Here is a 10,301-nt window from a genome sequence, read left to right as displayed (position 1 = left end):
TAGGTGTTAATGCCGAAATTATTGTTACCTCGGAGAGAACATAAATGGAGAAACAACTCAAAATGCTTGAATTCATTTAAAATGGAATAGAAGCGAATAAAAAGGCAAAGAAAAGAATAAATAAAAGCTAAGTGTGGGAAGAATTTACCAAGTTCTTTAAAACATATATCACATATTTTGTACAAGATTATTGTATGTACTTTTGCTTTGGACTAAACTAATCAGTTTTACCAGATTTACTGTAATATATTTGAAAGAAAGATGGATCCACACGATGAATCAATTCCATCATTAAAAGGAAGTAAAGTCTTCCGAAAAAGACACGCGCTTCTTGATTTAGGTCAGGAAGTTGTCGTCCAGACCAGTTGTAGAGTCTACGAAAAACCTTGAAAAGTTTTCTCGAAAATCAGCTGGAAATCCACGGACCTCAACATCAAATAGGGTCGCCATGTAGTCAGACTTATCCAAACCATGAGAGGATCTGTCTCGTAAAATGGGGAGGGTGCCGTGCAAATTAGCTTGATAAGACTAATGAACCAGACCCCCAGAAAGGATAATCTCCTTAAAGATTAAAAATCAGCATTTAAGCCTGATATTACTCAATTCTTGAGATTGACTTTAAAGATTGAGAATTACAAACTCATAGAATTCGATGATATCTAAACTCGAGCTTGAACGAGAAAATATTTTGATCAAAAATAAAACCGATTTGTTTTCTGAAAACCAATTTTCAATGCGTTCATTACCATTAAATGTAAAATCCTAGGAATTCACCTGCAATTTATTAGGTCACCTGAACCAAATCGGGTGTCAACTGTAAGAACAGTGGTTGCATAGCATGGTCAAAGACAGGACCTTGTGCCAGACCGAAAAATTATAGGGTGATATTTACTATTTCTCCTACAAAGGATAGTAATTGCATCCGACACGTTGTGGACCATGAACATCTGCATGTCATTAGACATTGCCTTAACAGTTGCTTGTTCATCGCTTTCCTTTACAACCGGATGGTAGTTTACCGAAAGGTAATATACGGGACAAGTATACTGGACGTGTTGCTTTCCTAATACAAGGTTAGCAAGTGGGTGACACAAAACCATAAGTTTTGAGCCAAAATTTTAAAATATTAAACCCACAAAACCCAAAAAAACATTTTGCAAACACCGGTGAAGGGTTATTCCAGAAAACTTATCTAGGGTAAAAGCTAGAATGAATTTTCAAAAGATCAAAAGTTTTCATAAAGATCCAATTTCCTTAAAGGATCTAAATTTTCATAGTCATGTGGGACTGTAAACCACAATGTTACTATCATTGTTTATACCAATGTATCAAAATCACTGATGTATAAAGTGTGAGAATAAAAAAGTGATTCGAGTGAAGTGTGATTTTATTTCAAGTTATGTATTGCTTGAGGACAAGTAACGCACAAGTGTGGGGATATTTGATAGTTCTCCAAATGAACATATATTTAGGCGCAATATCCTTCCAATATGTAAAGTTTTTAGTTGCAATTGTTCTATTTTTATGTAATAATCGTTTAAATAAATAAGTGCGAAGACAAAAGAAGAAAACGAAGATTTGAAGACGCAAACGTCCAAAATGCTCAAACGTACAAGTTAAACTCCAAGTGGTTCAATTTATTGATGATCAACATCTAAATATTGACAAGAGTACAAGTTGCAGAACGTAAAGTACAAGATATTAAAGCATACGAAAAGACGTTCGAGAAACCGGAACCGAGACATAAACCAGGCGTAAATGTACGAGACAACGGAGCAAAAATTACAAGTCAACTATGCACAAGAATATAATATAGTATATATATATATAATTAATATAAATTATATATATTATATATATATATATAATAATATGTTGACAAGCAAGAAAACAAAAAATATGTGAGCTGGATCTGACGGCCATGCGATCGCACGGGAAATAGGCATAAAACCCATGCGAGTGCATGAGCCCATGTGAGTGCATGATATTCGCACTAAAACCCCATGCACTCGCATGGGCATCAGAATCAGAAAATATGCCTATAAATACCAGGCTTCTGCTCGACGAAAAAACAACACACTTCACACTTATTTTCTTTCTTTCCTCTGTAATATTTATAATTATATTTATAACTCTAATTAAGTTTAAGTAAGATTAATAATAAATTATGGTTTAGTTAGGTTATTGTAAGAAATGTTTTACGGGTTTTAAAGTCGAAGTTCTGTCCGTATAACGCTACGCGATTAAATACCACTGTAAGCTATGTTCTTCCTTTTTAAATTAATGTCTCGTAACTAAGTTATTATTATGCTTATTTGAGCCGAAGTAATCGTGATGTTAGATTAAATATTAAGATGGGGTTATTGGATTTTGTACCATAATTAAAGTTTGGACAAAAGACCGATACTTGTGAACATTGGACTATTGACTATTAATAGGTAGGGAGTATTGTCTAATTGAATGACAACTCATTGAAACTTGTCGAACCTATCTTCAAATTAGTTAATCTAATAATTATTAAAATAATTATGTATGTCCTATTTAGTGACGTTTATATGACATCTTTTACGATTATTTAATTAATTATTCGGGTTGGGTAATTGATTATTCATTCTGATCAAGTGGGTAAATTAATATTCATATCTCAATAAAACAGGGGTGGATTACATACAAGGATAATTGGTGTAATTGTTAACAAAGTATTAAAACCTTGGATTATACGCAGTCGATAACCTGATGTAATCATTAAACAAAGTATTAAAACCTTGTTACAGTTCGAATCCCTAATTAGTTAGAATATTTGACTTCGGGAATAAGGTTAATTTGACGAGCATTTTATAATTATGACCGATGGACTATTAAGGACAAAAACCAGATAGGTGTCAAATAAATCCAGGACAAAGGACAATTAACCCAGATAAATAAATTAAAATCAAAACGTCAAACATCATGATTACGAAAGTTTAAATAAGTATAATACTTTTATTTTATATCTCATCGCACTTTTATTTACTGTCATTTTAATTACTGCAATTTACTTTATCGCAATTTAAATTCTGTCATTTATATTATCGTCATTTATCTTTACGCTTTATTTAAGATCGAAAAACCGGTCATTAAACGGTAAAACCCCCCTTTTATAATAATAATAATACTACTATATTACTAATATATATATATATATATATATATATATATATATATATATATATATATATATATATATATATATATATATACAAATATAATTTCTTTAAAAATATAGTGTACGCAATAAGCCGTCTCCCTGTGGAACGAACCGGACTTACTAAAAACTACAATACTCTACGATTAGGTACACTGCCTATAAGTGTTGTAGCAAGGTTTAAGTATATCCCATCTATATAAATTAATAAAACTTGTGTAAATTGTATCGTATTTCGTAATAAAAATAATAGTATTTCGTACCCCACCTCGCACACATCAAACATACCATTGTGATAAGCTACGAAATAACAATAACCGGCAACCTCAAAACACGAATCATTAGTAACCAGGAAGCATTATTATATTTCGACAAACCAACATTCATTCTTCGTTTTGCAAAGTCTCTTTACATCATAAGACAATCATATAAAATAACAAAATTGTACAACTAACTCATAATTAAATCAAAGTAAACATACACGTTGTATGATATAGTAGTGAAGCAATTATAGATTTCAACTGCTGATGATTATAAAATATGAACAATTCCGATAGACATGACATGAATCAATCGAAATTCAATCAGAGATATGGCACACGACAACAGGATATCATTAAATATAAGAACCACATAAAAAGCAAAATCTTTGTTAAAGGGTTTTAGCTATAAGCAAGAAGTTGCAAATTTAAAAGCTTAATTACCTGGAAAGGGGACCACTGAAGTTGCGAAATAGAGATTCAAAGACAACTGCCGGAATGACAAAACAGTGGCAAAAAAAAAATCAATACACAACAATCGGGAGCTAGGTTGCAAAATTAAAATGATTAAAACAACGAATGACATGACCACCCGATTCAAATCGAAAAACAGCAGAATGTTGTAAACAAAAAACATAGTCTTTTTGAGAACATGAATAAAAAAGTTCACCTACACATTTTACAAATACCTAAAATGTTTTTTCAAAAATCGATTTTCACTTGCACATATTAAAATCTATAACCTATACACAAAAAATCACTGGAATTTGAATATATAATCAGCAAACAAAACAAACTTCGATAAAGAAACGAAAAAATACTTGATGGAGTTTGAAGGTTGTTTATAGTTGACTGAACAGGGTGGATGATTAGCAGGTAGTACGCTACCTTCAATTCCTGTATTGAGAATCGAAGTCATAAATCACGATTACTTGAGCAACGTTCAGCAACAAACATTATGTCAGACAAACAATCACAATCAAGAATGCTATAAAGAAAGGCAACAACATCAAACTCGACGCAAAAAAAGTTAAGTTTGGTATAAATATGATGTTGGGGATGACTTACCTTCCGAAATCGAAGGATAACACAATTGGAGATGATATACCTTCCGAAATTGAAGGAAAAGATGCAAGAAAAGGAGTGATGATCGAAAAACACCGCAATAGTAATAAAGGGTTATGAAAAACACGTGCCTAAACGAAAACAAAAAAGGGACATGCATGATAAAAGGAGGAACCGTAATCGAAGAACACTACATCGAAAGCCAAAATATCAAGCAACAAAATCCATGAAATTAACAATAAAAAAAACAAATCAAACCGTAAACCAAAAAGATGCGGAATTATTGCCATCGGGGAATCGACAACGACGAGTGTTTTGGCGTAAAAATACTGGAGAAGAAAAGGGGTTTTAGTATGAAGAACGATGACATCACAAACGATGTGGAAGCCATGCCCAAGAGATGTTCAATCACCTTTACATCGGCGCGGGAGATGACGATATTATGCCCATTGTGTTACGCTAACCTAGTTTCACAGAATAAAAAAAAAACATCGATTAATATTTTTTTCTCAAAAATAAGAAAACGTGAATAGCGGAGGTCACCAATAGGAGAGGAGCATTAAAACATTGGACCAATGAAAAAAAGGCTTAAGAGTTGCGTCCTTAGAAGAGAGGGTAATTTCGAATTTTTGAATTAATCAATCAATTATTCAATATTATTATTAATACAAAATACGGACGCAGCAGCGCAGCGATGTCTTGTTATCCAAGAGCCAAAACACTGGAAACCCTAAAATCTTTTAATCGCATGTATCGTCATCATCGTTATTATTGTAAGGTACGTGATAACACCTTACGCAGTTGTTATTCATCACTTAGAAGTATCAACACACACTGTTACACCCCTATCAATAAACCTCAATTCAACCAAAACCTTGATAAAAGTTCGTATCTTGTCCAAGTTGAGCCTCGATTCAATCAAAACCCTAATAAAACTTAGAAGAGAGGGTAATTTCGAATTTTTGAAACTTGTGTACTCGTATCAATTATTCAAATCACGCACATTTATAAAACAAATCACAAGTTTTAAAAGGTTCAAATTTCCAAATAATGTAGTGAACACAAAACCATGGTATGTTTGGAAATGAGATTTTTTGAAGTTTGAGGAGTCTAGCTTATAGTTTTAGAAAACTTTGTTTGGTTAAAATATCGTAAAGCTGTTAGACGAATAGAAAATTATTGAAATTAAAAACTACTAGAGTTAACGTTTATTTTTTTTTTATTTTTTTAAAAAATTTCAGCTACTTTGTCAAAACACAAAAATATTGAAATAAATTTAAAAAGCTAACAACTATCAGCTACGAGTAGGGATGACAATGTGTAACGACCCGTCAAAATCGCCATTGACGCGGCACGTTAATCATTGATTCCACAGTGAAGTTTTGACCTCTATATGATACGTTTTGATAAAATATTGCATTCATTAAAATAAGTGACTTTCTAAACATAGAAAGTTATAAATATGTGGGCGAGTGCTTAGGTATAAGCAAAACCCTCAAAATACATAAGTCTTTAATTTACAGGTTGACATCACAGTCCAATTATTTATTACACGACGCAGTTTTATTTTGAATGCAATAAACTTTGTATAAAGCATGAGAGACTCCATGCAGGCAACAAGCACATCACAGCGGAAGCAGTCTAAGGACCTGAGAATAAAACATGCTAAAAAGTCAACACGAATGTTGGTGAGTTATAGGTTTAATTGCTCGAGTCATAAACATATATAAAGATAGACCACAAGATTTCATCAAAAGTTTATCAATAGATTCTACGTAACAGAGCACCCTGGTAACTAAACTTAACGCTATAGTGATAATTACCCCATTCGTTTTAATACACGCAAACCAACGTGTCTTAAACTCAAATAACATACATCCGTTAAAAGGCTAGCGCTCTAGCTCGGACGGGGATGTCAAGCCCTATGGATCCATATACAATTATTCGCGCCCACATGTCCATATCCTATGTACTGGCAGTTACTAGTTACCAAAGCTAAGGGATTTTCGGTTTAACTCAGTGTAGAATTTAGTATGTACTTGTGTCTTATTGCGTTTAAAATAAATTGCATGTATTCTCAGCCCAAAAATATTTAAAGTATTTAAAAAGGGAGACTATAAACTCACAGTTCAATATTGAGACTCAATATTGTAGGCAAATTGCGTAGACGTAATGATGGTAGACGACTGTATGGTTGGCCTTGGATTCAAGAACAATACCCCGAACAATACCCAATATTTCCTTAGCTTAAAGCGGTTTAAAACCCGAATTAAAACACCCTCGAATATACTTTATTATTATTAAACTTAAAATTAAAATTAAAATTATAATTTAAATATAAATATTGAGGCGTAGATCAATATTTGTGTGATTCTTCCAAACGAACAAACTGGCGTATTTATAATACTTTTTCATTTCCTGTAGCTCATGCAATCGCATGAATTTTCAGTGTTTTTGCCATGCGATCGCATGGCCGCCTTTTCCATTTTTATTTGCTAGTTCACCGACATCAAATAGTGTTTACTGTAGCAAATAGTGTTTACTGTAGTAAATAGTGTTCACTGAAGCAAATGGTGTTTACTGTAGCAATTCACTGTAGCACTGTAGCAAAATACGGTTTCACTGTAGCAAATAGTGTTTACTGTAGCAAATAGTGTTTTACTGTAGCAAAGTCATTTTTACAGTAGCAATTAGTGTTTTACTTGTACATCTTATAATATATATATATATATATATATATATATATATATATATATATATATATATTTACATAATATTAAATCATATAGAGAATTGGTTTAAATTAGTCGAAATTTTCCGGGTCATCTCATAACCTCCCCGTTAAAGAAAATTTTGTCCCGAAATTTTGAGTAGTACCTGTTTCATGAGCGATATCAGTGAACAAATGTGGATACTTTTGCTTCATTTGATCTTCACGTTCCCAAGTAAACTCGGGTCCTCGTCTTGCGTTCCAACGAACTCTAACTATCGGTATTTTGCTTTGTTTTAATTGTTTGACCTCACGGTCCATGATTTCAACAGGTTCTTCGACAAAATGTAGTTTATCATTGATTCGTATTTCGTCAAGAGGAATTACGACATCCTCTTCAGCTAAACATTTCTTCAAATTTGACACGTGAAATGTGTCATGAACACTACTAAGTTCTTGTGGTAGCTTTAATCGATAAGCAACTGCTCCAATTCTTTCGGTGATTTTAAAGGGTCCTACATACCTAGGACTTAGCTTTCCTCGTTTACTGAATCGTACAACGCCTTTTCAGGGTGACACTTTCAACATGACTTTATCGCCCACTTGAAATTCTAGCGGTTTTCTTCTTACATCAGCATATCTCTTTTGGCGACTCATGGCCGTTTTGAATCGTTGTTGTATTTGAATGATCTTGTCAGTGGTTTCATGAATAATTTCTGGTCCAGTAAGTTGTCTTTCTCCTACTTCACTCTAACAGATAGGAGATCTGCACTTTCTACCGTAAAGTGCTTCAAATGGCGCTGCGTTGATGCTCGTATGATAGTTGTTATTGTATGAAAATTCTGCCAAGGGTAAGTGTCGATCCCAACTGGTTCCAAAGTCAATCACGCATGCCCGTAACATGTCTTCCAATGTTTGTATTGTTCTTTCACTTTGACCATCTGTCTGTGGGTGATAAGCGGTGCTCATATCTAATCGAGTTCCCAATGCTTTTTGTAATGACTGCCAGAAACGTGATGTGAATCGGGTGTCGCGATCAGATATGATGGAGATAGGTACACCATGCCTGGAAACTACTTCCTTCAAATATAGGCGTGCTAATCTTTCCATACTGTCTGTCTCCTTTATTGGTAGGAAGTGAGCTGATTTAGTTAGACGATCAACTATCACCCAAATAGTATCATGACTACTTGCAGTCCTTGGCAATTTCGTAATGAAATCCATGGTTATTCTTTCCCATTTCCACTGCAGAATTTCCGGTTGTTGTAGTAATCCTGACGGCTTTTGGTGCTCAGTTTTGACCTTTGCACACGTCAAACATTTGCTTACATAAGTAGCAATTTATGTCTTCATATTAGGCCACCAATAGAACTTCTTGAGATCGTGGTACATTTTTCCATTTCCTGGGTGAATTGAGTACCTCGTTTTGTGTGCTTCATCCAGTACTAGTAGCCTTAGGTTACCATGTTTTGGTACCCATATCCTACCAGCAAAATACAGGATTTCATCGGCTTTTACTTCAAACTGTTTTTCTAACCCTCTGCTCATTTTGCCTTTTTCATTTTCTTCTTATAAAGCCTCTAACTGTGCTGCTTGAATTTGCTTTGTAAGATCAGTACGAATTGTAATATTCAAAGCTCGGACCCTAAGAGGTTTTACTCTTTCTTTCCGACTTAGGGCATCAGCTACAACATTAGCCTTTCCGGGGTGCTAACGGATTTCACAATCGTAATCGTTTAACAACTCTACCCAGCGACGTTGCCTCATATTGAGTTGTTTTTGATCAAAAATATGCTGAAGACTCTTATGGCCGGTGTACACTGTACACTTGGTGCCATATAGATAGTGTCTCCATATTTTGAGTGCAAAAACTACTGCTCCTAGTTCCAAATCGTGCGTCGTATAGTTCTTTTCATTAATTTTTAGTTGTCGTGAGGCATATGCGATAACTTTTGTGCGTTGCATTAATACACATCCTAAACCTTGGCGCGAAGCATCACAATAGATCACGAAATCATCATTTCCTTCTGGTAATGACAAAATGGGTGCAGACGTTAACTTCTTCTTTAATAACTGGAATGAGGATTCCTGTTCCGTGGACCAATAATACTTCTTTCCCTTTTGAGTCAATGCAGTTAAGGGTTTGGCGATTCTAGAGAAATCTTGGATGAATCTTCGGTAGTAACCAGCAAGACCTAAGAATTGGCGGATTTGTGTTGGAGTCTTCGGTGTTTTCCATTTACTAATGGCTTCGATCTTGGCAGGGTCAACTTTAATTCCATGTTTACTGACAACATGGCCCAAAAATTGTACTTCTTGTAACCAGAAATCACATTTCGAAAATTTTGCGTACAATTCTTCTTTCTTGAGTATCTCTAGTACCAGTCTTAAGTGTTGCTCATGTTCTTCCTTGTTCTTCGAGTAAATCAATATGTCGTCGATAAAAGCAATGACAAATTTGTCTAAATAGGTCTACAGATGCGATTCATTAGATGCATGAATACTGCTGGAGCATTAGTCAATCCAAAAGGCATGACTAAAAATTCATAGTGACCGTAACGGGTTCTGAACGCGGTTTTAGGAACATCTTCTTCCTTCACTCTCAGATGATGATATCCGGAGCATAGATCAATCTTAGAATAAACACTTGATCCTTGCAATTGATCAAACAAATCATCAATCCTCGATAATGGGTACCGATTCTTGATCGTTAATTTGTTTAATTCTCGGTAATCTATGCACATTCTCATAGATCCATCCTTCTTCTTGACGAACAGAATAGGAGCACCCCAAGGTGAAAATAAGTTACTTTCTAAACATAGAAAGTTATAAATATGTGGGCGAGTGCTTAGGTATAAGCAAAACCCCAAAATACATAAGTCTTTAATTTACAGGTTGACATCACAGTCCAATTATTTATTGCACAACGCAGTTTTATTTTGAATGCAATAAACTTTGTACAAAGCATGAGAAACTCCATGCAGGCAACAAGCACATCACAGCGGAAGCAGTCTAAGGACCTGAGAATAAAACATGCTAAAAAGTCAACACGAATGTTGGTGAGTTATAGGTTTAATTGCTC

The sequence above is a fragment of the Rutidosis leptorrhynchoides genome, chromosome 10 (genome assembly GCF_046630445.1).
Source record: "Rutidosis leptorrhynchoides isolate AG116_Rl617_1_P2 chromosome 10, CSIRO_AGI_Rlap_v1, whole genome shotgun sequence".
NCBI lineage: Eukaryota > Viridiplantae > Streptophyta > Magnoliopsida > Asterales > Asteraceae > Rutidosis > Rutidosis leptorrhynchoides.
Note: the sequence above shows the minus strand (reverse complement) of the source record.